Source organism: Anarrhichthys ocellatus, unplaced genomic scaffold (assembly GCF_004355925.1).
Source record: "Anarrhichthys ocellatus isolate YVR2014 unplaced genomic scaffold, GSC_Weel_1.0 scaffold17, whole genome shotgun sequence".
NCBI lineage: Eukaryota > Metazoa > Chordata > Actinopteri > Perciformes > Anarhichadidae > Anarrhichthys > Anarrhichthys ocellatus.
The window spans coordinates 2311225-2336095 of record NW_022280047.1 but is presented as its reverse complement, the minus strand read 5'-3'; the positions used below and the strand labels follow the sequence as shown (position 1 = coordinate 2336095).

At 46.0% G+C, this 24871-nt stretch overlaps 1 protein-coding gene across 2 annotated transcripts in view; it reads left to right on the top strand.

The window, feature by feature from the left end:
• The first annotated feature begins 1091 nt into the window (after positions 1–1091).
• The window catches only part of sema6a (sema domain, transmembrane domain (TM), and cytoplasmic domain, (semaphorin) 6A), a 102468-nt gene continuing 78688 nt past the window's right edge, over positions 1092–24871 (top strand). Inside the window, exon 1 of one of the 2 annotated variants that reach the window (XM_031856361.1) lies at positions 1092–1558. The gene's annotated coding sequence lies outside the window, so the exon portion shown is untranslated. The remainder of the gene's footprint in view (positions 1559–24871) is intronic. The other variant, XM_031856362.1, reaches the window with a different exon arrangement.

Below are 24871 nucleotides of genomic sequence, written 5' to 3'. Positions count from 1 at the left end.
TTTTTTTTGGAGCAAATGCAATGATATCAGATGAGGAGTAAGGGTTGGCAGGCACGAGCGCATTAGTTTACATTACAGAACAGCAGTATAGTGTTTGGCACTGAGCCCGTAGCACTGTACGGAGCAGTTACAGTAACAAGACAGCAATGGAGCCCGACAGGCCACTACTCAGGAGCGCAATTACACACATTACACACACACTGCTGCTTTCACAGGTGGCCTCCTATGATATAATGATAAGCCCAAAGCCTCTCACACACACTAGCTTTGCTCTTTTGGAGCACATATGTGTGATCTAGATGTATGCACTGTAATGTTATGTGTTTGCGCGTCTGAGTCCGTGAGCAAAGTAGATATTTGTGTTTTGTGGCGGGCTTGCAGTTTTCAATCTGACAAATTGATGTTGATTTGGGCTCGTTATTAAGGCTATGGTATGTGTGTGTCTGAGTGTGTGTGTGTCTGTGAGTGTGTGTGTGGAGCATGCCTCCCTGACATCAGATTGTGGCCTAAATGTACCATAAATTCAAGCAACAACTTTTTTGAACTTTACAGTTGTTTTCAGACTTCACCTGATGGCCCCTCCGATGAGATCAGGGCCAAGCAAAGTAAGGGCCCATGACTGCAAAGCACGTGTTTCTGCGTGTGTGCGCGTGCGCGCGCGTCAGCCTGGGACCTGGAAGGGACCACCAGGGAAGAAGGGGCAGTCCAGAGACCGGAGAGAATAGACAAGGGAGGCTTTGAACCTGATCACATTCCGATTCGCATCGGCTGTGCACAATATAAAAGGAAGAAACGACCTGCATTTTTATTGTTTCTTCCAAAATCACCATTGACAGCTCGCATATGGCACGGAGCCAGCAGACCAGCCCGCATGACTACAAAACGCGAGTTAATCTTATTTATATTTCCAACTAACCTTATTCTTTTTTTTTCTAAATCCCATATCTCAACTATAAATAGCTCCCATGCTTTCTCCTTCTCCAACGCGCATTCTTGTAAAATGCCGCTGCGTAAAAATAGATATACAGTTGTCCATAACTAGTACCCAATAACACAATACCTCCCGTTCCAAGGACGTAGCTCCTCCCTATGTATATGTGAGTGTGTGTGTGTGTGTGTGTGTGTGTGTGTGTGTGTGTGTGTGTAGCGGGTGACAGCTGGGATCGCAGCGCTCCGCTCCAGTCTGTGGTAAGAAGCTTCATCTCCAAATAGGATGAGCGTCGGCTTTTGTGGAAGGGAGTGCATTCCGATCCGTAGCTAGTTCTGGGACCCCCGGTTCGTTCAGTCCATCAGAGAGGAGTTTAAAAGCCAAAACGTCGTTTTTTTTCCCGGTTCTTTTTCTTTCTCTCTAGCGTGGATTTCCGATGGATATTCCGATTTGAAGAGGTGCGATTCGAGCGCGGCATGTAACAAAAAGAAGCGCATGAGAAAAAGTAGCGCTCGCGTTGTTATTCCGAAACGAGCCCCGTCTGAACTGCTTTTCAGAGCCCTACCTCATGGATTACTAACAGACCGAGCAGTGAAACTACTCCGAGGCATATCCATTCATGAGCTGAAGGTAAGGTTTTCTTTGTTTATTTCTAAACTTTAGGTGCGCTTTATAGCCTGCGCCAGTCTTTCTCGCAGCACCACGGGAGGCTTGTAGTCTGTGCAGCCAGGCTGCCGGGAGACAAGTGCACCTAGCTTTCCCAGGGCTACTTTATTAACTTAGGGTGATTTCGCGTGTTTATTATAGCATTTTTTAAAAGTTGTCAGAAAACAGAAAGTGCCTGTTATCCAATCCACATGAGAACTGCGATGCTTTCGTACAAGATAAATCCATTCCGCCGATGTAAACAGACCGCAATTTGGTGCGTAATCCCTCTAATGCTGTTTACCCATGTGGAATAAAGAAGTGTCAGTCTCAGAGGACCTTATTGCGGATCTTGTCGAGTCCAAACACAAGCAAAAACAATATCAGTATCATTCCGGATAGCAGGTAGCCTACATGTACGGCGATATGAGAAATGTGCTCGTGAACTTGCGGGACTCGGACCGATCTGGTCCTCGGTGCTCCCCCCCTCAACATCGTAGATTCTAAATGTGCAATAAAATATACAGCCACAAAACTACCAGTTGAAGACGAGAAAATAGATATTAATTAACAATTGCAGTATTTAGAGGATTGTTATGAAAACGCCGAAGAGCCGAAGCGCTTGCTCCATTGTTACACAGCGCATGATGGGATTTTCATTTGCCATTTATTTTCACATGATTGGAAATTCAGAATTAGAGCAGCAATTCACACGTAAACTAATGATGCAGCCGGTGCTGACAATTTGTCTTTCTGTTTTTGTGCTCTCCATAAAAGCTAATCTGAGTCACAGAGATTTGATGTGGAATCATTTGTAATTTTACATGCTGAATTTTTTTTTAAAATTAATTGTATTGTACTTATGTGAGTTGTTCGCCAGGATGAGACTTTTTCTCTCTCTGTTTCTTACACGCGCACACACACACACGCACACACACACTGTCTTGGGTGTTCAGGGATTTGGAGCTACCAGGAGGCGGAGTGGCCACTATTACTCTGGTGCAAAAAGATCAATCAGATGTTTGTAAGTCCGGCCAGGAGGCCAAACTGCACCGGTCTTAGAAGTGGATTTGCCATTAAATGAAGTGCTGCTGCACATTATTTCTTTAACAAGCTGGGAGAGGAGATAGAGTCCTCACAAACCACCTCCAGCAGCCTGACTGCCAACACCCATGTCACTCCCAGTGGGTTTCTCCTCTCCTCTCCTCTCCCCTCCTCTCCTAGCACGAAAGAACCTCCCCACTGGGAAAAGCTGGGGGGAAAAGGATTCAGCAACTGTAAATGTAGGTTATAGATTATCAAGTGTGCAAGGGTGATGGTAAGGAGTATTGAAAGGACACAGCAAAATGCATCTCTTGGTAGCTGATTTTCAGCGGCAGCACATAGTGTTTTGGAAACATGATTCCGATATTAGCCTTTGAAAAAAAAAAGATTTGATGCCTGCTCTGAGAGGGAAGGGTGTTGCGTTTCATCTGTTTCCCCCCCCTGATATCACTGGAAATATTTGGGGCTCCTGCGTGTTGCATTTTTTTTTTTCATCTGTGACCTCATGTGTTTTTTTCTTTTTTTGCCGTCAGCATCGCTGCATGCTGTGCTGGGTATTACACTCAGATCTTAAACGTGAAATAGCAGAATGTTTGAACATTTTACCCCGGCTCGTCCTACAACATCAGCCTCAAGGCATTCAAATGTCCTGGAGGCAATTTTTTGAAGATGTTGCACAGGCTGCAAATCCCGCCACACTGTTTCATAAAAGGCTGCAGCGCCACAAACCCGAGTGCTAATCCTGCTATAAACTCACTGTATACGTTGACATGTTGCGGTGCTGATACATGAATTACAGTGTGATTACCTTTGTCACAGCAGCCCGCCTGCTCTCCTCCTGGAGAGGCAGAATAGATCAGAGCCACCACTGTTGTTGCTTGTATTTCGAGCAATGCTCCGTGGAGCATTTGATCCGCCGATCCCCTAACAATAGCGATGGGGTTGGCATAGTGTGTGACTGATGTGGATTTGTCACACCGTGTGTGTGTGTGTGTGTGTGTGTGTGTGTGTGAGAGAGGGAGAGCGAGGGAGAGAGATGGAGTATGTTTGCCAGTTAAGGACAGATGCAGCAGGAGTACAGTAGGTTTGAATAATTGATAAATGAATTGGCCCTGTTATAAACAATGAGAGCGGTCAGCTGCTGTTAACCACAGGTCCTCATTCAGACAGTGTCAATACCCAGCATTCAATCGTGTGTGTATTTATGCATATTTTATAAAATGTTTTATTGATACACGTCCTTGGTGTGTGGGCTGGTGTGTGTGTGTTTTTTTTTATTAACAATTAGAGTGCGAGAAAGCATCAAACCCCCTCTCACTCATCTGGATGTGATTTATAGATGCTTAACCCATTTTCCTGATTTCCACATCTTTTCTATAATTGCAGCTGCACCAATAGCACGGCCTCATTGATTAAATGACAAACGAGCTCTAGTCGTGGAACAATAAAGAAAAGGGATAATCATGAGCGTGTATATTTGTTTTAGCACATTTCGTCTTCTTTTTTTTGGTGAGGGGGGGTCAGCATAATCAAAGACGCTCGCATTCTAACGGAGCTGTCCATCACAGATGTTACGTGGCGCAGTTGCTGATTATAGCTGTGCTGAAGTTGGCTCTCTCTCTTTTTTCACATTCAGTGGGAGTCGGTTGTGATTCAGGAGGTTGAAAAAAAAGAAACTATGGAGATAATCCAACGTGCTGTACTAAATTACGCAACCCCCCTCTCCGTATAAACATTTGACTTAACCTTTTGCTGCTCCGTCTCCCTCTCGGATTTGGTTATGATTTTTCTATCTGAAGTTGAACTCATTATTTGATAAATGCCTCTTGTTTGATCTAGGAATACAACCTTAATTACATCATACGGGCCTGGAGGAGACAGCAGACTTACGCCTAGATCCGTATCTGCTTTGTTTATGCATGTGAGCCGGCAGCTTATTTTGTTCACCAGCCGCCATCCTCTCTAGTTAAGTTTGAACATATCGCCCCTGTTTAGAGGTGGTGATAAATGCTATTCACAGTACCGGAGAGACCTAATATATCTCACTGCGCAGTTTGGTCCGGGGTTCTCCATTCACTCACAGCATGGCTCATTGCAAACGTAATCACTCGCTGATCAGTTGCTTCAGAGTGTTTCTGGATGTTGTCTCTGTCTTCTACTCACACGCACACACACACACACACACATATGGATGCGCACGGTGTTCCACTTCTCTAAGTTTCACTGTGTTGTTCTAACTGGCTGCTCCCACCCCCTACACTTAGCATTAACCCCTTCCGGCTCCCTATAAATGACTCTACAGTGCATCCATTTGAATTAACCGTCCACGTGTTAAACACTCCTCATACTCATTAGCATAATTGATTGAGCGTGTTGTCTACGCCAAGAAAGCCGGAGGCCATGAGGGAACCAGGCGAAAGACTTATTTTTTTTTGGGGGGCCGGGCGCCGCCAGTCAGCGGTTGAATTGGCGGGAGTGTCTGTTGGTGGTTTTTGGCTGTTGGTCCTTGGCACAGCTTTGTTGTTAGAAATGAAGTGAATCAGAAAGTGATAGCCAGCCCGTCTAGAAGAAGGTTGTCGAGGATTGGGCAAAAACCTGCCAAAAAAAACAACATGCAACATTCAAAATCCCCTCATAACATCAGGTTTCTCATCATGGATTTCTTTTTTGATTTACATTTTAAATAGCCAGTACATGCGACAGTAACACGCAGTAATACCTTTGTCACAGCTGCGTTGGCTCGCCTGTCATTACTCAAATGGAGTGGGGAGGGAAAGCATTTGCGGGAGATAATCCGAAAGCGGCAGGACTTTATGTGCGATTGCCTGAGAGATAGATGAACGTCCGGCCTTGAAAAGAGCCGAGTCTTGTGCCGTACAGACCGGATGATGTCAGTCGTGGCACATGGGCATTAGAAATATGATGTCCTGGCTGCCGTCCTGCTGTCTAAGCTTTTACAGGAGAGAGCGCCAGCTGCGAGTCACAGTCTGTTAAGACTCATTAAGGCCGCATCCGCCCGTTGAGGGCGCAGTTATTCCTGTGGTTAGTTTGCTTGTTGGACGCCCATAAGAAGGTGCGTTCACATAAGCTCTGCTCCTTCTTATGCTCTTTTAGCCCCAACTCTGCCAACACCTCGTGTCTATGTCAGGCCTTTTCCCCATTTTTCTGCATATATATAACTGTACCACAAAGCACGGAGGGTGGCTAATGCTGGCGGTGGTGGGGGGTGTTTGAATGTGTGTACTACGTTTGTGCACTCTCTCCGCGACTATGCAAGCGTGTTTGCGCGGCGTTGTTTGAGTGCATCTGTCCCTCCTCCCCGGGCCCCAGCGATTGGCACCGCATCTCTCATCTATTAATCATAGAGAGCGCTTGCTCTCTCATTCCGTTGCCATAGTTTCAGGACCTGAGACGGTGTTGGGGTGCCTGGCTGCCTGGAGAGAGGAGAAGTGAGAGGAAGAGGAGAGAGGAGAGGAGGGAAGGGAAAGGAAAGGAAAGAGGTGTGACAATGGAGGAGAGAAGGAAATGATACAAACAGTAGCAAGGGGAAAAGCAGAACAATTGAAACAGGGCAGAGGAGGGAAAGCGGGGAAGTGATCGAAAGAGCAACGGCAGGCTAACGCAGCGAGCAGGTCCTCCCACCGTGGATGAGTGCGCTTCAAGAACCAAAATGGATTCCATTTTTATCTCAGACGCAAACCCTCTATCTCCGCCCGTGCGTGCATATTCTTCAGTCCTCGCGTTAACCCACACGTTTAATAAACTCCCATTCAGTCGCGCTCTCCTTCCCCAAAGAGAGCGGAAGCACATTTTCACAGTGGGCATCATCTTGTGAACGGACGCGCTCGTTGGGGCCGGTGCAGCTTTAGTGTGTTACGCCGCTGTTACTTCACCTTGCTTTACAACGGGAGAGCCCTCCACTGAGCCGAGATGGAAGATGGGCCAGGGCCTCCGGTTTCATGCTCAGTTGGATGTGTTGATGGCAAATCATGCTGAATTCACGTGTTATTCAATGATGGATTACTGTGGAAATAAACCACTATGGAAATTTCCAAGGCAGGGAATGCCTCTTTCTGTCAAGCCAGGTCTATGTGTTTATCTGCCCGTCTTCCTTCCTTTCCCGTTCCTGTTATCTTTCTCTCTCTTCCCCCCCCCCCCCCTCTCTGTGCAGAGGGGAATACTGAACACACGCTGCTACTTTCAGAGAAGGGGCTTGTTGTTTTGGCTGTAGGCTTTGTGCCTCCCATATGACCTCATAATCTCATTTGGGTCTCTTAATGGCTAACCATGCACTAATGCGGCGGTTGTGCTATCGCCCTGTCTCATCACATCGCACCCCGCTTGTGAGCATCACCAACGGGAGCTTTCGAAAGAGCAGGCAACCGGCAGCGCCGTAATCATGGAATTCTCAGGACACACAGACTGCTTTCCCTCAAACGCGTGTGCACACAATTAGGCATAAACTCACTCATACACACACACACACACACACACACACACACACACACACACACAAAAGGCACATGTAAGTGCACGCAGATTCACGCGCCGGAGCAGTTCCTTTCATGTCAGAGGAATAAATAAAGCTTGTCATTGTAGCAGTGGTGCACAGCGAGTGCCAATGGGCAGAAACCCAAGAGTACCTGATTGTAGAGTACACTGTGTAATTCTGCCTTCACCGTGTATAGACTTTCTGCGGAGGGAACTACCATTAGGGGACAGAGAGGACAAAGGAGGAAGTGATAGGGTGCGTTTGCTTCTTTTCTTTTTTTTTTCGTGTGCCGGTGGCACTGGGGTGCTTTTGTGCCTTTGAAGTGACGGGAATGCAGGTGACATCATAGGGGTCGCATTCTCAGGTGCAGCAGGTGAATTAATCCAGGTGGGGGGGAGTGAGGAGTGAGGTAAAGAGTGTGTGTGTGTGTGTGTGTGTGTGTGTGTGTGTGTGCATCAGTCATCAAAGCAGAGGAATGGCCAGTGTGTAAGGTGATCGGTATGCTCATGGCAGCGCAGCAGTCATACTCTCCCAGAGGCTATAAGCTTCACTGAATGTGGAAAGAAGCAGCTTCTTCTTCTTCTGCTTCTTCTTCTTCTTCCACAGACCAACTGCTGGTTTCCACTCGCTGGCCAAACAGATTTAGTCTATGATCCATGTTTCTGGATATCCTCCACAGCAAAAAAAATTCAGTTAAAATGATCTGTCGGCGGGGATCTCGTGATACAAACATTTAGTAGCCCGCCCTAAAGCTGGCAGGGATGAGCTAAGCTCAAACAAGCATCGACGGATATCCTAGACAGCAGGTAATTTGTAACAAGCATCCCGAGCTCATCTGACACACCGATGATGATGATAGATTGCGTGTAATTGGCCCTGGGTGAATATTAATTATTTCCAGGTGACTGGTAAATCTCCACAATGACCTGTAGTCATTCTGGCACACAAACACGAGACGAAATTAAGGACAGACTTTCACATCCAGCCACATGAAAGCAATCAAAACAATCTAGGTTTCGGATATTGGTCGCTAATATCCGAAACCTTACACAACCAACGTTATTTTAGTTTATATTCACAGTGGTCCTTACGGCAAATAGAAAAACACAAGCTTCTCCTCAGAGTTGGTCTCAAACCTTGTTAGGAAATTAGTCCTCTCCTGGTCACAGTGGCTGGCAGACTACAAGTGAATCCCCCGAGGGTCCTCCATTTCAGAATCCAATCAGGCAGAACTCGGAACAATATTACCTCTGTGTGTGTGTGTACATTTATTACATAGCTAATGAACAAATTGCAGCCATGTGGCATGGCCTGGTGGCTGAAAAAAAAAAAAAAAAGGAAAAAAGAAAGGCACTCAGGCTCACACACACACACACACACACACACACACACACATACTCCCCAGTCACTGTCTAGCCCTTTCCCTCTTTTCACCACAAGACACACACACACGCACACACATGGCCAGCCACAAGGCCCCCAGTGTTCTTGGCCTGTCTGTCCATCACCTCATGCGGAGCGCTGGGCTGGGAGTACTTATCATCACTCTGCTGAGTGGAGGCCTCACAAAGGCCCACTCACATCACACACACACACAGTCAGCACAGGGTGACTGCTGGGTACAGCCGGGTCCGCTGGACTGATTAGATGTATGGTGTGACCGCAGCCTGAGCCGACACTGGGAGGAAAGGAGCCCGATGGAGACTAGAAGGCAGGTAGACAGGTAGGAAGGTAACCCTATCGTTGATGGAAAACGTTTCAGTGTTTCTAATTTGTTTTGCCAAATAGGAGGAAGTGTAACTGCGGTCTGAAATTATTTTTAGTGGGAATGTTTTTACAATCCAGGAAGTGTGACACCCTTACAGGAGCCACAAGGATGAGGTCACGGGGAATGGTTGGACATGCAAAACCCAGGAAACCCTGAGGTTTTTGTTTAGTGGCGACGCCAACGCTTAACCATGTCTTTTAAGCTGCCTGAACAAAACAAGGGATAGTACAACTTATAGCTAGCAGTTGGTTAGCTTAGCTTCGCACAACTGATACAGCTAGCCTGGCTCTGTCTAAAGGTAAATGAAATTTGCTTAATCTGTATAAAACCCCAAAATCATGTAAAAAGGCATCTTGTGGTTTTACAGGGCTTATATTTTTTTTGCTGGCAGGAGTAACTTCCTGGAGTAGAGACTTCAGGAAGTTGCTCTGTCCTTTACAGAACACCTCGTAAAACCACAAGGTGTCATTTTTACACCTCAGTTTTTTTTTCAAGTAAGTGAGCCTTTGGAGGTGTTAGGTGGATTTTGTTACTTTTGCACAAAGCCATACTAGCTGTATCAATCCGAACCGTCTGTTGGCTATAGTCTCATATCTACCACACATACGGTGACCAGACGTCCTAGTTTTGTCCTGGTGTCACGCCGAGTCCTGACAAATATCTGTAAAACGCTAAAATGTCCAGGTTTTCAACAGTCAATACCGAAATTGTCCAAGTTTTCACCACAATAACTATAATGATAATAATAATATACCTGCTTTCAGCGTTAACATGGACATTTTTTTATGTTCTCTCCCACTTATTATTACCTAACCTAATATAAAAACATAAAAACAACATGTGTGTCAATCAATCAATGCGTCATTGTCAAGGCTGTTGCTATGAAGGTTTCGGCTCTTTCTGACAGAGCCTGTCAGGTTAGCTGACAGGCTCATGTGCCGAAGAAAAATATGATCTTTTCTAATGAGCCCCAAGAGGCTTGGGACCTTGCACGGAAGCTGGATTCTTGCGATGTCACAAGATCACGCGAGAATCGCGAGATGACACATCACACGAAAATCCATCTGGTCAGGCTTCAAGTAATGCGTCTGTGTCCGGCAAGCCAGAGCACGGACCAATCAACGTCCTGTGAGGAGCTACTAGCAGCAACTGGCGTGGCTTCGGTGTGTGCAAGAGGACACAAAGAGGCGACCAATGACGGCTCCTAAAGGGGTTAGCGTAGATGCTGCAATAGCATCAGTTATATAAGAACTGGAGAGTATTTAATAAACTATGTTTTGGTGGATTTTAGGAGACCACACAGACATTAGAGTGGTAGCCTATAGATCTTCTCATCGACCTCCTGGCAAGACAGCGAATAAGTGTATTTACCCATCTTCCTTTCATCATGCTTTTTCATTTCCAAGATATGATATGGATCCGTTCAGCATGAACATTTTGCAAATATGTTCAGAATGAACATTTCCTCTTTATAGAAAAGTAATCCAAAGAGTGTGTTTCTTAAACACGCGTTGATGCAACTTACTGTAATCGTACATGAACGTCATCTTGAGGAGACATTTGTAGGAAAGAGACAGGCTGGAAAAAACAGACCTCCGGTAGAAGCAGATACTCAGAGGTCAGGGGTCACGGAGGAAAGAGGAAAGCACCGACTCACAGAGGTAACAGGGATATTTAAGCAGACAGGTGGAGAGGACAACAGCCTGTCAGAGGTTGGGAAGAGGCTAGACGCTTAGCAGCGCAGGCAGTGAGGTTTTTGAGGCATGCAGAGCATAGGAACTCAACACTTCTCCTTTTCAAAAATGAATTCTCGCGAAAATAAATATTATTTTAACCTCGCCTCTTAAATCCGGACAAAAGTTGCTCTGTGCCGTACGCGGGCAGGTAATCAGGCAAGCGGGTTGACAGGCAGGAAGACAGGCAAGCTGTGAAGCAGTAGTGCCTCGCATGATAATGTATTCATTCATCTTCCCACTCTGATAATGTTCACAGCATGCTTGTCTTGATTCATTCATCACAGTCTCACGGGGGCCTTTTTTGTCTTTTCTTTTTTTTGTGTTATTTGTTAAAAAAAGCCTCTCTGCTTTTCTATAACTCTTAAGGTTTTGATTTGTGTCCTGACTGGATTATTCAAGAGGCGATTGCTCCTGGGTTTCTGAAGGTATTTGAGGCTATGTGCATGTTTTGGAGTCTTATTTGCGTTCGTCTGACTGAGAATTCTGGGATGAGGCCTATTCTGGTCTCTTGAGTATGATTGGGAGGCGCAGCAGCTGCATGCTGAAGCGGCGTGTCTTTTGATCCACTCCCATCCTCAATAATTCCGGGGCCGTCTCATCCATTTCTCTGTATTTGTTGCTTGTGGGGATCTGTTTCATTTCATCCAAATAACCAACAAATCCTCCGTTTATTGATTGTGCTATCATACAGCAATTGAACCCGTGATTATTTAATTGGGTTTTGGAATCGGAGTGAGGAGGCATGGCGAAGTGCCGGCTCCTCTGAAGAGAGTTTGATGAGTCAAAATTGGTCAGACACCATCAAAGAGAATTAGTCCTGTTTTTGGAAGAGTTTATTTGACTGCGTGTGTGTTCGAATCCTGTTTGCATAGAGGCTTTAACCTGATGCTGTCAGGTAGGATCCGGTAGGAAAAACAACAGACAATATGCAATTCATTAGTCATCCCCTCTTCAGTTTCTCTCCTCCTCCCTATCTTTTTCTCTCCTTCTGCGTGTTTGCATCAGAGCACATGTGAGCTAACGCTGGGTGCATGACTTCTAGTAATGCTAGCTAATCTAGTAATGCTAGCCTGGTAACTAGATAGGAACATTGGGCTATCTAGACCCACTGTCCGTTAATCATTTACGTGGCGTAGCTGTGTCTCGCTAACAAGGAGTGGCTCTTTTTACAAATTTGCGCAGCAAACAACAAATTTTCTTTATCTAAGTGATGTTTTGTCCTCTGTTTTTGATTTTCTGTTCATATCAGATCATTGTAGTGCTCTCAACCATCCTTCAGCTGCTTTTAAACCTGTATTTAAGGGTTAATTGGGCCACATTGGGAGTTAGAAAACCACACTCTGTCGATGAGCATCATTTTGTTGTTCTTCCTCAATAACTCTGTTATTAGAGAGAGTAGTGTTTCTCCTTTCCACAGCCCCACTACCTGGTCTCCGTCTTGAGTTTACACTGCAAAGTTACAGTAGGTTACATCACCTCGCATGACAACAAAGAAATCAGACAGCGAGGAGAGGAGGTGGGAGTCTTCGGAGGTGCAGCTCTGACCTAGATAAGACTGGGAGTTTGGAGTCGACGCTGTGGCTCAGGCCCGGTGTTGTCATTCGGTCGGTACCTGAACTTCCCCCTCGTGTGGTGGATCTGCGTCTCCGTTCGGTCTTGTGATCCGGGGGTCAACTGAATTCCCTCCGGCTGACTGTTGCAGACTCCATCCAGAACAAACAGTTTCACATACAGCCAGCTGATAAGATGGTACATGGCGCCAGTGCAGCAGTCATTTGTATCACACATTAACAGGTGAAGGACTTCAGTGTGTGTTTGCATTTGTGTATGCAAGGCTGTCTAACTGTGGTTGACCCAGACTTTGGTAAATGAACACTCACAGATAGCACAGACTGAGATATTTGCAGTCATTACCACGCGTTGAGGAATGAGTGTGCATTTACACATAATTAAATCATTTGTGTAAATTACCGATGACACACACACACACACACAGGTCCGCGCAGCTGTTGCGCACACCTGCATGCCCTCACACGCGCACACACACACACACACAAGCGTGCACCAGCGTAAACACGTGAGCTCCATAAAGCAGGACCTGCAGCCAATAAAGCCGTGACAGCTGAGCAATTAAATGACAAGTTTGAAATACGTCCCGTGGAAGAATTTAGTACGTAGCCGGGATTCCGCCTTTTATATGGCCCCCGTGGTTTTATGTGCTTCTGGTAGCATGTATTGACAATAACGTTGTACCATATATCTGATAGCATCACGAACAAGCAGCTTATTGGAATTTTTCACTCACCTATCACACTCATACTTCCCCACTTTTTACTATTTGAATAGTTAATTTTTCATCGTGGGCCGTGAGATGTGCTGATTGCACACAGGGCAGGAAAACTGCGGGGTTCCAACTATTTTCATTCCCACTCTACACACCAGCGTCTCAGTCCTGTTCAGGGTGATTGTCTGCATGCGAGCGGCCTACACGGCCTCGATTACCTCAGGGAGGCGGTGCTCACTCTTACCTCCACCACTCGCATAATAAGGCGTGACTGTCTATTTGAGTGCTCTCATTGCCCGTCCCACCCTGGAGGCAGTCGGATAGTGACTCCTTCATCACGGTGATTTCCACGCTTGTAACACTGGGCTAATTGCTCTAGTAAATACCGGCTGGGTTGTGACTACAGCAGCAACTGAGTAGAAACGAGTGAGCACAGGGGAGATGCATTTAATTAATTGATTGTTATTTGGAAATCCTCTGCGAATGATTGGAGTCAGTCTGACACAACGGCGGAAGAGTGGCGCTGATTTTTTAATCTAAAGCACCTTACCGGAGAGCAAAAGAGTAGATTGTTTAAGCATGGCTGAAACAGTTGGAATCGGTTAACATGCTGTTAGTCGTGTGCAGACTTTGAAGGGGATGTAGTAGTCGTTTTAGGATAACACAAAAGGAGCAAAGTCTCCCATTCTGTTCTGACAGAGCAATTCCTCATCCGCTTTTCATCCGTAATTCTTTTTGCCACTGTATTGAGATTAAATAAAGATTGTGGTTGGGGGGGAGATATCGATTTTGGTGGCTAGAACGGTAGACGATTCTCGGGAGCTTTTTATAGCCATTAGCAATAGTTATTCATTCCCCGGGATAGCATTGTGTTTCATCTAAGGAGGGTGTAGTAGGGGCTGATGGCGGGATTGTAATCAATAGGAGCATTAAGACTGCACCTGCCCGTGCGTGACGTGTGCTCCTCTCACGGATGAACAACTGCCCTCCTCTTTCAGACCGAACCCACTCCTATCATGGGTTCAGCCCGTGGCTCAAATGAGCGTCAACATGGTCATCATGTGATGTGGTCATAAGAGTGCATTAACAAACAAAACACTGCGGGAAAGGGTTAGTGACGGGGAACAGCTTGCTGGTTACAGTAGGCCTGCCATATGCCTTGAGTAAACAAAGCTAAAGTAGTCGTTATTCACAGCGGGGCGTAAAAAGGGAGCCCAGTGCGGAGGGCAGGGGGGAGGCCCGGCAAGAAGCGAGGAGGCTTTGGTTACCCTTTTAACTGATAGCTATCTCTCAAATGGACAGAGAGAGGAGCGCACCTGTATTTCAGTATTGCAGCCATTTGTGCGAGAGGACAAATAGTGTGTATCATCCACCTGGCAGATGATGGAACTTTATCCACCTCTGACGGGGGGGGGTTGCTGAACAAATACGTGTGAGAGATAACAGGCTCTGGACGAGCTTTTTATAGCATTGTGACGGCGAGCTGGGAATTCTAGATGATGTGCACTCACACCTACGTTCAGAGGTACACATGTGCTCACACACTCAGGCATGCCGGCATGTACACACAAGCAATCATATATCATAGATATAGCCTCTCAATGTCACACATATGCATCCAGGGCCACACGGCGGCACACATAGCCTCAAGGCGAAGACATGCTATGGGCTGGGCTGCCTATGTCTCCCTCTCTGGTATCTACCATCAGGGTTTTGGGCTGGGCTCCATGTATCGAGTGTTGGTGGTTCGGACATGTGCTGGGAGTCGGATGACTCTGTGGTCGGATGAAGATCTGATTCCGTGAGAAGCCGGATTCTCTGACTCAGGCTTTCTTTGTATTGCTGGCGTCAGATGCCTGCCGGAGAAGACAATTAATTAAATGATGAAAGCAGCAGGTCAGCCGTGTGTATGGACCGCACTGAGACTATTGGGAAATATTTTGACACATTTTGATCAAGTACAACTGGTTCTAGCCTTATAATTATGTGGATATGATGTTTTTACCTTGTCATATGTGATAATAAGCTGAATATATTTGGGTGTTGGACTATTGGTCTGATGAACCAAGCAATTTAGATAAGTGTCTACGGGCTCAGGGAAATTATAGTGGCTGCTTTTCACGTGACAAAATGAAAGATTGGTCATTCAAATAGTTGGCAGATTAATTGGTAAAGAAATAATCATTATTTGCAGCTCTAGTGTGGACGCAGTACCATTAATGCATTATGCAATCATATTATTATATACGATATCATAACATTTTATCTACATCGCCTGCCCACATGCAGCGGTAGTATCTAAAAATCAATCGAAACAAGTGAACCTCACACACTCAACACAAACATGAGATTGTTTTTGGCTGATTGTTTTCTGGCACCATCACTCCCTCCAACTCAGCCGGCAGCACTGCAACAAGGTATGACACATACTGCTGCATAATATAACCGCTTTGTCACGCCATCTGTTGTTTCCAATTTCTTTCAATAACAATATGTTCGGGAATTTGAACACCAAAGTGTGGGCCAAACTAAGAACACTGAGCTCATGGCTTCCAACAGCGTGCCTCTTTCCTCAATTACAGATTTTGGCAGTGCGGGGAATGTAGCATTCCTACCTCTCTGGGATGATGTAGATCTGATTGCAGGGTGCGTTTCCTGTATGGAAACGTACTAGAGATCGGATGTTTTTTCATGTTCAAAAAGAGAAGAACATGATTCCTTTGAGTGCTGAGTCGAGTGTTAAATCAAACCTGTCTTGATTGTGTTTCTGCCTGCCTACTCCGCAGGCCCGAGGATGTAAGCCAAAGTGGTTGATCACAAAGAGCCATTCAACGACACTTCCTCCCCCAAACAGATCAAATGTATAGATAAGACAAACAAACTCACATGAAATTTCCCCCCACCATCTCTCTTTCAGTCGATTCCTCCGTTCTTTCGAATGCAGCGGGTCCCGTTCTCGCAGCCTTTGAGGGAAAGAAAGGTGGCGAGAAGAGCGGATCAACCTTTTCTCTGCAGGGTGTCACTTCCAGATTTGTCACCACGGGAAATATTACTCACATTTACAATTTGCCCTTGTGCTCGTGCAGATATTTTCAAGACAGGATCATTCAGCGACATCTTTGGCGATAAACAGTCTTTGCTCTCCTGTTTATTTTCTATCTACTCCAAACAAACCTGTAGTCGGAGGATGTTCTCAAGAAAAGATCCAACTTCTATAGGGTCTAGAAAAGCAAATGGAAAAGCTTTCATGCACAGAGCGCAGCTGACCCAGAATTGTGGGGTAGGGATCAGCAAAAGTGGCAAACATTTAATTGTATGAAAATGTCTGCAACAACTTTAAGATAAAAAAAATAAGTGCCTTTTCTCCTCCTTCTTAAAGATTTCAGTTGTTGACAGATGAAGTGCTTCCGTGTGGAGGAGACAGATGTAGAGAAATAGATCTGCCTGTGGTGGAGGATGGCCTCTGAAGTGCACAGTATGGTGCTCTTGTAGATGAAAGTGTGTGCATGTGTTTTGTGTGAACATGTGAGCGAGTGTGTGCACGTCTGAAGTTTTAGTTTCATGGATTTCCTCTGTGCTTCTGCCCACGCCCCGCTGAGAGCTTGTGTGTGCTTAGGTGTAGACCCCGTATGAAGTAAATATTGCAGCGCTGGGAAAGTGGAGCCAGGCGGACCCGGCCGGAGCAGCGGAGGCAAATCAGGGCAGGCAACCTGCACACAGACCCTTCTTTATACCCCATTAAAAACACAGCTCCACGGTCGACGGCCCGAGGCCAGAGAAGGTCTGTCAAGGTAGTTCATTGTGCGGTAGGAAGTGAGTTGTTCATATGGTAATAGCCGCTGCGGCGGGTTCCTTCAAAGCCCGTTTGTTTTAGTGAAAGTTGTAGTCACTCATTGAGAGGGGAGTGGATGGAATGTGACAGGGTGCACTGCTGTTTAGTTACTGTAGCTTAATTGACCCTGAGAAAGACGAGCAAAGGCGGGTGAAGTAGGGGGAGGAGGGTCGGTGCAGAAAGAAGTGGAGGCAGAGGAAGAGGGAGAGAGGGGAGGGGGGAGAGAAACGGACGGAGCGGTGGGGAAAACTGAGAGGGGAAAGAAAGAAAAGAGAGGACGCTTCATTATGGCAGAGGCAGCCATATACTGGAATCTGTTTATCTGTTCAGTCGACAGGAAAGAGTCTTATTGGTGGGCGCACAGATGGATTCCTCTGAAGTCTCCTCTGCTAATGAGCCAACTTGTCCAGAATCATCAGCTTTCTAATTATTTACTTTGTTTTTATTTATGGTTCCATTTATGCTTTTCCCTATTTATTGCATGCTGATCCGCTGTTTTTATTTTCTGGGTCAGGGAAAAGCTTAGTCTTGTCTTTTCTCATTAAGCTACATTAAGATAACAGTCACAAAGATATTGTCACTTAGCGGTGGGAAACATTTTTGAAAGGTCTTTGCGAAAAATATTTCTCCACCTACATGGGATGTTTACTGTGGTCATCATCTTAGTTCAGCCTGTTAGCATGTTATTGGCTACATTGGTGCGACACAAAGTTTAGCTGAGGGTGATAGGAATGTCATTACTTTTACACTATTGGACGGATTCGATATTTGACCTAATTGTCGATATATATCCTATGGGGAATTTCACGGCAATCCATCCAGTATTTTTTGAGCTATTTCAGTCTGGACCAAAGTGGTGGACCAACAGATAGATCCAAATTGCCATCTCTGACAAAAGATTTGAACTATCCAACGTGGTACCCTAGCGAGTTTAACTGATCAACTTTTCACAGTTTTGTGATGTAAGAGTCATAGCTGAGACTGTTGCACCCACTGATATCATGAAAGTTTAATCTTATGTTAATGTGTACTCAGTCTTGGCTGCGCCAGTCCCTTCAGAAGAGGAGGCTTCGATAACACTTTATTTGTCTAAGCTTTCATATTTTAATATTCATAGTTTCTTCTCCTAAAGAACACAAAGTGTTAGGTGGAGACCCACCGATACTGATATCGGATATCGATCCGATACTGACTCAAATAGCTGATTGGGTATCGTGACATTGGGCCAATCTCTTATCGGATACCATTATCTTAATAAATAACAATTCAGTACATTTATATCTATGCATTTATTTGTTACATTTAGTATTACAAAGTTAAGAAAGCAGTGTTTAAGTTAAGCCTGATGTTGGCCATAAAAAGAACGAGCCCAGTCTCTTTCCTACAGTGAGGCATACAGCTTGTTATTAAACACTGGTATTGGATCAGTACTCAGTATCTGCCGATACCCAAAACCAAAGAAATCGCATATGATTGGAGCACTAAAAAAAGTTGCCGGGCTTAGAGCTTGGTGCGATACTGAGCTAGCACAGAGGAATGTTGGCTCCACACACACACACGCACACACACACACACACACACACACACACACACACACACACACACACACACACACACACACACACACTTCTTTAACCTGTAGTTAGATCAGGATGAAGACAAGTGAGAGATGAAAGGGAAAACGTAGCCGATTTTCAACCGGCTCTGTGTCCCTGCATATGGACAAGCTCCGCGCACATTTGATTTTTTTGTAAATGCCCCTGAGCGCAGGATGAGTAATCAAGCATTTGAAACGGTAACAGAAGCCAAAGAAGCTCCAACTTCCATTTCCCTGGGACTTAAAAACAACAGTTAGAAAAAGACTGTCAAGGCCACAGACAAAGACAGAACAAGTCCAATTTTTCCATCCCCTCTTTACGAAATCTCTCTTCTGTCTCCGCTCTACCCCGAGGTCACGAGCTAATCAAAAATGTACAGACCTCTGCAGACCTTGGTCAGCCTTCCCATTATTTGGGTTAAAGCGGAGCTGCAATCGCCGGAGCTATTTTAAGTCTTGCAGCTTGCCCTGTACTTCCTATATCTCTCAGTGGGAAGACAAAGTCATTGATCTATTGCCTAGCAGCCCCCCCCCCCTCCTACCAGTGAGAACCCACAAAGCACCGCTACCCTGCAGATTTTCACCTTCACAAAGATGTACCAGCTGTTTTGTGAGGAAACTAAATATCAGTGTGACAGAAAAATCTATAGAAAATGCTTCCAGTGGCATCATGAGCCCCAACGTGACAACACCCTGAACCTCGTGAAAGACGTTTCTGCTTAGCGCCTGCTGCACTCGGTACGCTGTGAATTGTACCTCATGAATTATAGACTCTGAGACCTTTGCCCCGTGCAGTGTTTGGGAATAGAAAAGTATTCCTCAGGTATGTGAACTGAAACAAAGACTAAACGCTGCCTGACTCTCCAGCCGAGTATTAAATAGCCCGGCCGAGCACTTCTGCTGATGATGATGAACAAAGAGCACATGTGCCTCTTTTTGAGAGCAGACATTTTTCACTGCTGTTCAGCTATATCGAATACAACAACTTCTTGGAGTGGATCATTTAACTGAAGAGTGACTACGCACATTATCTGTGGTGGATAACCCTTCAGAGAGCTCGGGTTCCGAAGCGGTTTCTATGGAAAATGCACGGGGAAATGACTGATTACTTCATGCGTTTTGGGAGAGATTTGACACTGTTGTCAGTTATCCATCCAAATGTAGTGCAACATTTTAACCAAATCTCCAAAGAAATCTGCAAGAGAAAATGCGAATCATTGTGTGTTTCCATTTACTGCAGTTCATGTGAACATTAAGGACTTGGGTGCATCGAGATAAACAGCTGCCGGTGCACATTGTCCAGCACATTGTGCCATTAAACCACTACAGAAGATGACATTTCATCACATTTCCACCATGTTTTTTTGAATGCACTAATTGAAAATGTGCATAAAATTCTCTGCAAACGTCAAACCAGTGCCTCACAGTGGGTTACGTCCTACAACTTTTAATATTCATTTAAGCAGGTATGAGGTCATTTTGCATGCTTCACCTGTTCTGGCTTGCAGGGACTCTGCTCAGTGACATTGGAGGCGAGGAGGAAGGGGGAAGCAGCAGGAGAAAGGACTGCTGCAGAACACTCAGGTCCACAAATATCCCACATTCATCTTCCTCTCTCTCTCTTGTCTCTCTCTCTCTCTCTCTCTCTCTGCGTGTCTGACTCTTCTCTCGCTTTATGTTCTCTGAGCTCTGTGCCGATGTTCAGGTCTAGAAGAGGTGAGAGGAGGAAATGGCACGTTACATCCTGCAGTGTGTGTGTGTGTATGGGTTCGAATTAGTGTGCGAAGTGAAGGTTAGTGCCAGACTGTCTGCAGGTAGCTTGCACTCCTAATCTCCCTCGTTAAAAGTCAAAAGAATCTAACAGCTTTTCAAAGAGTCGGGGAGACTTAAGAGATGTTTGAATGTTAGAATAGTTGAAAGGAGCAAGTCATTCACACGGGAACCTCCCGAGTGTGAGTCCAGACATAACGACTGTGGATCATTTAGACACATGAAAGCGTTTACTTAAACTACAGGCGGACAGAAATTAGCTTTTTCCTGTAAATGCTGATGTTGAAATGAATATCAGATGGCCCTTCTTTTCCCTTAAAAAAAGCCAATCTGACGCCGATAAGCAGGGTTCGCCCCCCTCCTGCGCCTACTCAGTCACCACTTTAGTTTACATAGCCCGTGCCTCCGTCTGAGCCTCTGGCTGCAGACTCTCCTGCTATGTCTTTGTTTGTTTTGGGTAATGGATTCCAAGTTGCTATTGTTGTTTATGTCACGCGGTGATTGATGAGAAAAATTCACCTTCCCTTCACCCCCCCCCCCCCCCCTCTCCCCTCCCAAAGCCACCCTTGCATGCCACCCTTGCATGCCTTCCGGGATGCACAACCAGTGAGAGGAACAAGTTCATCCTATTCTCTTGAGGAAGTGACTCGCTGGCATCCGGATGCTCGCTTTTTTTTTTTTTTTGCCTGTAAATCAAGAGGGAGACCTCTCAACAAGGTTGAATCTGTGTGGCTATGACAGCGCAGGCTCCAAAGGGTAGGTTGAGATTATATGCGTGGACGGTTTGGGGGTCCCTCTATTCATCGGCCATGTCACCCCATGGGGGAGGACTAATTGGTGGCCCCTAAGAGCCCCCTGTTTTGTACCCGGCGCTCACAAAGGCGTCGGGGTGCGGCCACGTAGAGCGGAGAGGAGCAGGTTTCCCATAGAATAGTTGGCTGGGATGAACTGGAAAGTGGGGTGGGGGGGCTTGGCCACTAGGATGCAAGGGGACACGACACACTCATTCACGCACGCACACCCACACACACACACATATACACTCTCTCAGTGGGGGATTCTGGTGCCAGTTGCTGGCCTCCTCTTCTACAAATGATCCAAGGCTGACCCACATAGTCAGCCATGTGTGAGGCTTCCCTTTATCCCGCAGCCCCGTTGAAACATTGAGTTATGGGTGTTCTCTGGTGCTCCCTGCTTTCTCGGCTGGGACTGCACTGGGGCCCCATGTGGGCTGACATTGTTCACCCCGACCCAAGGACAATGAAGCTGTTGGCCAGGCGGAGAGATGGGGAGAGAGAGAGAGAGAGACAGAAAGACAGAGAGAGAGAGAGACAGGGGAGGGAGGGGGGGAAGATGGGTGGAAGAAAGAGAGAGAAAGAGACTGAGATGGACGGAGTGAATAATTGAGAGAGGACGGGAACAGTCGAGAGGCACAGATAGCTGGAGAGATAGAAGGGATTGGAAAGTGTTTGGGGGTAAACGAGACGAGGGAGATTGCATCTTCGGTGGCGGAGGGGAAAGAGATAAGAAACTTAGACGACAGAGGTGAAGGGAGAGCGAAAGATAGGCATGAGAGAAGAAAAAAAAGAGCGAGGCAGTAAGACAGATGGTGAGACAGACAGCGAGCAAAAGCGTCTGAGCTGCTATGAGAAAGTATTGATCGCAGCGTCTGCCGGGTGTCTTCAGCTGTCGTAGCTGGATCCAGAGCGAGAGTCGTTAGTGTCCGCAAAGCACGCAGCCATGGACATTAGTGGCTCTTTAACAAACTCTGTATTGATTGGGACTTAGAGGGAGGCTCACATGTATACCAAGGGATAATGTCCCGTATGTAATTAGCACCGTCGCTCTGACAGTGACATTGCACAGGACATTAAAGGCTGGGAAACCTTCAGCGCCAATCAGACGGATGCAAGAAGTAAAAGCTTAATTTCATCCGTTTTTTTTTTTTACGAGCCTTTTAGCCTATCTGCCCTCGCCAATATTCAATCTAGATTCAGGCATTTTACGCGCTTACAAGCAGCTGATGAAGCTGTTACCAATAGTTTATCTTAAAGGCATAAAGAGGATAAATCAGGGAGTGGGAGCCGCGACTGTATCACGGACCATTTAGCGCGTTCTCATTCTCTCCTCGCCGCCAACCGTTTCTCCCTCTCTCCATTTGACCGTGATTAGTGACTGGCCTCGACTCTCAAAGAGAGCAATATAATTGACAAATGACTTGAGCTAATCAAGTGATTACTTAGAAGAAGTGTTGCCTCGTATGAAGGCGTGGCAGCTCAAGTGCACACACACAAATGCTATTGAAAAGTGCTTATTTTCAGATGTTGCAGGAGGGAATATTTCTTTCTCTTTTCAACACAGCTGTTGACTTGATATAACACCATTATGGCTCCTGCCATTTAAAGGGAATCGTTTGCGAAATCTTTGTAAAGAGTCGCTTGCTTGCCAACATGCACGCACACATACAGTATCCACACACTTATCTAATAAGATGTTTACATTACCCAAGGCGACACAACTTGTCCGTCGGATCTCCATTTCTCCAAGTAGACCCCCCTGAGCTATTTGTTTTGATGTTTTTGTCCACAGTTGCAGATGAAAGGTGGTGCCGAGTCGACTGATGAAAGCCGTCACGGTAACAACCTGACGCGCGTCAGCCGCCATGTTTCTCGGTATATCTGCGAGGATCAAACACTCGTTTGTGTTGGAGAGTAAAGACTTAAGAGTGGAAGTGTTGGGTGGCGTCTTCAGAAAAGACTCTCGTATCAAAGGCTTTGTCGCAGTTAATTGTTGGCAGCGCTAAAAGAATGTATGGCTAAGTGTTGATTTACACGGTTTTGCGTCAGTCACACTTTCACGTTGTTTGATTAAAGTTCTTGTTCTATTTTCGGCTCATGTTCCCACTTTTACTAGCTTTTTCTTTTTTTTAAACAAAGGATTACATGGTACTGACTCTGTGTGTGGGTTTGTCGCTGATCAACAATTCTCATATGCATTTTCCAGCGCACACCACACCAAACCAGTAGCATGTCATCAAAAGCTCAGACTTAAGCGCTGTGTGTACGCTGCCCGCCCGCTGCCCGCCCGCTTCTGGAACCCATTTTAGTGTGTGTGTGTGGGGGGAAACCACATGAAAGGTCTACCCCTCTCCTTCCGCCCATACCCCCATCCCTCCATCATTTTTATTTCATCCCTGCCTCCTTCCCCTCTGCTGCTGTTAGAAGATTAGACAACTTTACTGGATCTTATAATCAGAGATGTCAACCGCGGATGAAAATGCCCAGGCAAATGCGATCCGATAGCTCCCGAGAAGAGAGAGGGAGACATATGCAGGCCATTACGGCTTTTCCCTCAAAGACAGCTGCTGCCTTTGGTTCTCAGGACTCCCTGAAAGTCTCCCTGCATAAATGGAAGGTAATTACCATATCAGAGATCAAGACTTTGGGCTCTGACACCACTTTTTCAATTACTCAGAAAGGTTGCTAAGATGCAAATTCAACAAAATGCCTGAAACCCCCAGAGAGGGCTACAGTTTCACACCCAAAGCTACTTCTTCAGTTTCTTAGCTCATCACATTTTAACAGACAAAGAGAGAGAGGTTGGACGGGGTGATGCAGGCTCGATCTATAATTCATTCTTTTCGTTAGCGTGACAACCAAACATCTCATCTGAGCACAAACTTCTCTCAATTGAGTATTCTCTGTGCAAAATCACCTCATTCAACCTTGATTCAGGTCTAATGTTGTGTTGATATCGTGCATGTGAACATAAATCTGTCCTCACGACAGAGTGTATCGTTCATCAAATATTCAGAGGAAAGTTTCCTGTCCTCAAACAAAGATCCGTGTTTTTCCCGCTTTGCACTGCAGCCAGTGAGTTGCCCTCGCATTAAAATCCCCTCATTCAAATTTAATCCGTAGGTTTGTTTTGCAGAGCTCTAATATTTAGTTTTCCTTGGGTGATACCTTGTAACGCGGATGAATTATGCAGCAGCGACGTACAGGGCGGCACTGTTATGCAAAATCTGGGATTCGGCCTTCGGCGCGAACTCCGAGGAGGTGATTCATAGTATGTGTGTGGGGAGGTGCTGGAGAGATATAATGCACAGAATACACATATTCATGGCAAAAGGTGCACACAGATGAAAGCAAAGTGTTTGCATTGGAGGACAGAGGATAACAAGGCGGCTACTCCTGCTCCGGCTTGGAACAAAACCGGCTTGAGCTCACCGCGTAGCAGGCAGACCATCATTGCCATCCTAAAAAACAAAACCCCAAAAACCGGCACTGTTGCTTCTGCGGCGCTAGCGAGATATGAATGGTATGAGTGAATGAATGAAACTGGCCCGGCTCGTGCTGCTGCCCTTGAATGGTTTTACAGTCTCCAGGAGTTCGATAGAAGTAAAAAAATCAAAAGATATTTTTTTGTGTCCAACATGTCTTCAGGAGACATATATATGACTGAAGCTTGTATTTAGTGTCCGTTGGCTCTCTGTGGAACACATATGGAGGGAAGTAATGAGGGCAGAGCCAGAGGGAAACCAGCAGAAACAGTGAGTGTAAAGAAGCGTTAGAGAAGTCTGGTTTGACCGGCGCTGCCAGGAACGCTGGGAACACTGTGTGTGTGTGTGTGTGTGTGTGTGTGTGTGCCAGGGCCTGGAGGAGGGAAGTCTCTCGCTGAGGTCATGCCATGAAGGCTTCTATACTGGGGCCCACCCTGCCTGGCAGCCACACACACACACACACACACACACACACACACACACACACACACAC